At 40.7% G+C, this 5968-nt stretch overlaps 1 non-coding gene across 1 annotated transcript; it reads right to left on the bottom strand.

Moving 5' to 3' along the window:
- Positions 1–396: 396 nt before the first annotated feature.
- Positions 397–468, bottom strand: LOC114009946 (small nucleolar RNA SNORD113/SNORD114 family). Its single transcript, XR_003551344.1, has one exon. It is a non-coding gene; the product is annotated as a small nucleolar RNA SNORD113/SNORD114 family (small nucleolar RNA).
- Positions 469–5968: the final 5500 nt, after the last annotated feature.

Below are 5968 nucleotides of genomic sequence, written 5' to 3'. Positions count from 1 at the left end.
GAAAAAAGAAACAAGGATAGTGTAATAGCTGCCCTTGTGAACACAGCCAACTAGGTTATATTTTCTTGCTTTTAATAAGCATCATCACCTCCAAAATAATGCAGGGCAATAACATCAATTCCTAGGCACTTATCTCTATGTGTTCCTTACCGAAACAGATACCTGATTTCATCAAGCTGGGTCAGAACTAAGTGCTTCAAAACTATTAATAATAGCAAAAACATTACACACTCTCGGAATTGGGCCACACACAGTTCCCCTTGTCTTTATTCATTTATTTCATTGTTTAGTTATAAATGTACTAATTTACTTACAATAATACAGAACAAGCAAATATTGCTAACTTCTGCTGTAAGATCATTTACCATTTAGTATTTAACTGGCTCCCTTCTTCTAACAGACCTCAGAGTTACAGGGTTTAATCAAAATCATTGATTCAGACACCCCAGAACACTCATCATTGGTCTATGGTTAGCCTTCTTTCCCTCATTCGGTCATAGCTTTGCTTATCACTTTGTTAATTGAATCACTGATAGTAAAGTCAATACAAATGAATCAAAAAACCTAAGCACAAGATCCTTGAATCTTACTAAGCTCTATTTATAGGCTTATTTTCCTTAGAACTTCGAGACTTCATCTTCTTTGCAATGGATCTCAGCATTACCCATATAAACTACTTGACTTCTTAGCTTCAGATCAATTCCATATTTATGATTTGTCCATGATTTCTCTGTCTATTAATATTTTGACCATGTCTTAAATATCGTACCTGTGGTAACCACCTTCCAAGACGACTCCCAATGGTCCATGCCTCCTGATGTTTATAGCCCTGTGAGGCTGTTCCCATACTAAGCCATGACTGCCTGTATGACCAAAAGAATACTGTGCAACTGATGATGGATGAATTCTGGAGCTAGGTTAAGAAATACACTGAGGGTTCCACCTTTCTCTCTCTCAGACTGATTGCTCTAGGTCAAGTCAGCGGCCATGTTACGAGGATACTCAAGCTGTCCTGAGGAGAGGTCAACATGGAAAGGAACTGTGGCCACCCCACCAACACCACCTTTCCAGCATGTGAGTGAGTCATGGAGATAGATCCTCCAGCGTGGTCAAGCTTTCAAATGACTTCAACTCTACTTGACATCTTGCCTGCAACTTTACAAGAAACCCTAAATCAAAACTGCCCAGGTGGCATGGTGGTTAAGGCACTGGACTCCCATATAGCTGATCATCGTTTGAGTCCCGAACCTGGCAGCTTGCTTTCTCACTTTCCTTTTCTCTCTCTCTCTGTCTCTTTCTGTTCAAACTAAATAATAAAAATAATGAAACTAAACAATAATTCTTAAAAATAAAAATAAGATAATAATAATAAATTAAATAACTCTTTTTTAAAAAACTGCCCAGTAAGTCTCTCTGTATCTCTGACGTAGAAACTGTGAGATGTTGTATTTATTGTTATGATCTACCACAGTTAGATAATTTGCTCTACAGCAATAACTAATACAGGACAATGAATCAACCAATGAGGACGCTGACACCACCTTCCCTCTTCCTATTTGGTCCCTTCTTAAGAAGCTAGTGTCTTAGATCTTTATCAGTACAAGTTTGGATCAATCATGGTATACAAAGAAATGAAATACTAAAAAACTGAAAATAAGAACCCTCCACAATTTTTAATGGACTTAGGATGTGCTCAGTTGGATTAATCATAAAAGATGGTTCGTTTCTATCACTGGCTCCTACATGGCACCGTTTTACCTTATGTAGTTAGTCATGTATCCCTCTTTCATAATTTAGTCTTGAACAAACCACCAAAACAAGGACATGAATTTTTATTATTATTTACAATAGTCCTTAAGCTTCTTATCCTCAGAGGTAAAAACCAACATCTTTTTTATTATTCAGTGATTAAATAAGCTATGGTGTTTTCATTCTGTGAAGTCAAATGCACCTTCTATAAAGAAGGGAACAGATTAGACTTAATTTATTTAATGAACTTGAGTCATGAGGATTAGATTAATCACAAACCTTGCTGCCTACACAGTCTCATTATTGACTAAAGAATAACTCTACTTTTTATGTATTCACTTATGTACTAATAATTTTAATACAATGTACACTTAAGTCCTACACCCAACACAAAAGCAGTAAACGGCACCACCGTAGTGACCCGGCTGTACACTCCCGAACCACAGACAGCCCAGCCACAGTGTTCTTGCTACGCCTGTGCTGAGGGTATGTCATGCAGGATCGATCCAAAGTCTACCCTAATTCATGCATGTCCTGACTCCCTTGCGTTTTTATTACTCAATGACAATTTGATCATCCATTCATTTGTTTTTAGAGAAAAAGAATGAAACCCAAGAGTAATCCAGAATTGAAATAGCATTTCATGCTGGCACAGTCTGTCCAAAGTGGGATGAGTATAGATTTCTTTGCTTCATCTGTAAAAACGAAGTAATCACTACCTTTGTTTCATGACACCTGCTCTTCAATGGCTCATGTTCTCCTATCTTCGAAATAATTGTCTGAGATAATGAACTTATCCATCCACTGTTAGCAATACATCAGAAGGAAGAAAACCCAAGATACTAGACAAGAACACTGACAAATACTAGTAGTATCAGTCCACGTCCTCTCCGCCCACAGACATAAATGACTAAATCCTTTTTTAAAAAGCTATTCAGGGAAACCAGCAGTTAGCGTAATGGCTATGTCGCTGGACTCCCACATAGTCAACCGTGGTTCGCGTCCCGGACCTGGTGGCTTAAAACTCACACCGGGCACGTGTGCGTGCATGCCCAAGATCCCGAGAGGAGAATGGAGGAGAAGGGATTGCGGCGTGACCATCCCCTCTGGGGGGTGATTTCTCACTTTCTGTCTCTCTGTCTCTCTCTCTCTCTGTCTGGCGAGCGCACGCGCCCTACAGCGAAAACCTCCCCCCGCCCCCCCCCAAAAAAAGCTATTCAGTAGTAAAACTGAATCCATCATCTCTAAGATCATATTCTCAGTATTATTCCACACTTGGCCTTCTCTCACTTAGGCAACTATTCAAATATTCATTTTCAGTGTGAGTAGTTTCTTTTATAAATGAAACCAGCCCACCACCCATCCAAAATGCCGTAAACTCTTGTGGGATATGATATATACTTTATGAGAAACAGTAAGAGAGACTTAACAATGTATGTTATGAAACCCAGAAATTAATTAATAATACTCTTTGTTTCATTGCAGACTGGCTAACGTGGCCATTATTTCTTTACACATCTTTATTCTTTTTTCTGTTTTTTCTGATTCTATGAGCTCTTACTCGCACATAACTGTTGGATCTATCAATAGCTCACAGTACGGCCTCTCAAAGTGTGCCAGCAGTACGTGACCACGACAATCCTCTCGGGGGTGTTACCATATAGCTGTTTCCACGGGGAACTACATTCCTGTCTCTTAAGTATTTCTTCCCCGAGCTCCTCTTCTAATACGATTCACGGACATGAAAAACTAAGAACCAGAGACCAGACGACTGCTAACTTTCGCAGTCTGGCAAGCACCCTGTGACAAGCTGCATTTCCGTAACAGAGCCGAATCTACCATCAACACGTACCCACATACCCCTCCCCATAAATTTAACAACTAAGTGATTTCTTCGCGTGGACCTCACTCATTTAAAATTGGATAAACGTAAATCTTTGTTTTGGCGTATTGTCGCCACTGATGCATAAATTGTTCTGATTTACATGTCGACGACTCATTTACTTATTCATGTATATAATTGTGCATGGAGTAATTAACTCTCTACTTCTTTCTCTAAAGAATTGTTCCACACAAATATCTATTGCATTCTACCCAAAGGAGAAAGAATTTAGAGCTGTACTTTTTACTGGGCAACATTTGGGTATAATAAAAATCATCATTATCTTTGGTTCATAACACATGTTTCTCATTGGCCCACAGTTGGCGTTCTTTTAAATTAACTGATCTATTGTAGATATAAACGCCATCGTTTATTCCCTTGTTGCGACACTTAAACAGCCATGAAAGCCGAGGCAAGAACTGAGAACACTGCATATCTGTCTCCATGTTTGTTAGTGGCCCGTAGACATAAGCAAGTAGATCCTTTTGGTTTTGGTTTTTGTTTTTGTTTTTTTAATGACTGAAACTGAGTATAGATCAATCATAATCCGGTTTATATTCTCAATATTGGTACCTATTTGGCCCACTCTCAATAAAAAGTAGTAAACCCACCAACAACCTAAAACTGAAATATTCTTATTACACGGCCTTTGTCTACAAACATAACCCAGGTTGGATGACCCGGCTTCTGTTTTCTCCACACGGTCAGCAGCAGGGTGCAGAGGATTCGCTTTCAGCCTCATCCCAGGTCACATGCGCCATACCGTCCACAGCAGCCCTCCCTTAAGTAATCGCTGGAGGGATGATCACATCGTTCAACACCTTAAATCAACACCTAAGTACCTGGGAACCTGCAGACTCTACTTGAGAATCCCGAAACTATTAACATCACTCACATGCCGAAAACCCACAGAAACAACTGACAATCTCCTTGTTTAGCTTTCGCTGTTGTTTGAGGTAGAATTCACCCAGTAAACACAAGCCCAACTGTTGCCACATGGCACATTCCCAACACTGGTCCACGCTTGCTCATTCTCAGCTGGTCATGTCATCATTTCTTCATGTAAATCTCTTTTCTTCTTTTAATGACAACAATTAGCAACTTCTTCCAACCCAGAATGCCGGCCTGGACACAGACGCCATGCCCCTGGGTGCTTCTGTACAGCCCTCTGCTCCTGTCGTGTGTGACAGCTTTTACCATGTCGCCCTGGGACTCAGCATTGCACTCGTCTCTACGAATACTTGTCCAGGATCCACATGTGACAGTCGTCATCTTCGATTACACACATACTTATTCATGCACTCACTGATTCACTTACATCAACACGATCCCTATCCAGAAACCATGAGAGCCCAAGAATCCTCAACTGGCCGGAACTTCTACTCTCAACTCCCACTTAGAGGAAAAAAACTAATTCTCCTTCTAATGCATTTCAGAGTTTGGGGCTTAATCAAAATTATTCATTCATGTACCGCAGAACTATTCATCACTGATCTGAGCTCAACACATTTTCATTTATTTATTTATATTGTTTGTGCATCATGTATTGATTATTTAAAAAAAAAAGTACTGTCTACGAATCACAACAACCCCAGAATAAAGCACTGAGCACTGCGGAACGCTATTAAAAGTCTGGATTCCCACAGAGCTGGTAGAGGGCACCTCTTTCATTGCCCTCAGTGCCGCACATACGATAAATCGATGAACCTCGCTTCCTCCCACCCCATGTGTGCCCATGCTCTCTGCTTGCTCATCTTTCACTTAATTTCCCCATAATTCCCAGCTAGCAGTGAGCAAGTTACTATTCAGTCTACAAGCAGAACACTGACAATACCTCCACCACCTAGGTACTCTCCCAACAACGTAAAATCTGAGATCTTTCCTTCTTTTTAACTTTTAAAAAAATGTTGCCAGAGGACGGACCAGCAGATAGTGAAATGGTTACATCACTGGTCAAACCACTTAACCCTGATACGAGTCCCGGACCCGGAGGCTTAGACATCACTCCAGGCACAAGTGCATGCATGCCCAAAATCCCAAGAGGAGAATGGAGGAAAAGGGATTATAGCATGGCCATCCCCCCGAGAGTGCCTCTACCCTATAGCAAAAATCTCTCTAAAAAAAGGGGGGGAAAAATTGCCAGAGAGAGGCAGAGGGAAAGGGAGAAGGAGAAAGCACCATGGGGCATGGGGCATGGGGCACGGTCACACTGCAATTCCTTCTCCATTTCTCTGTGCTTTCAGGATCCGGGGTATATATGCATATCCTTCTTTTTTCTTTTTTTTTTTTTTTTTTTTTTTTGGGGGGGGTTTTTTTCGCTATAGGGGGGGGAACCTC

Source organism: Tupaia chinensis, unplaced genomic scaffold, assembly GCF_000334495.1.
Source record: "Tupaia chinensis unplaced genomic scaffold, TupChi_1.0 Scaffold000671_1, whole genome shotgun sequence".
NCBI classification, from domain to species: domain Eukaryota; kingdom Metazoa; phylum Chordata; class Mammalia; order Scandentia; family Tupaiidae; genus Tupaia; species Tupaia belangeri.
Note: the sequence above shows the minus strand (reverse complement) of the source record. Positions and strands in the feature narration are given on the sequence as shown.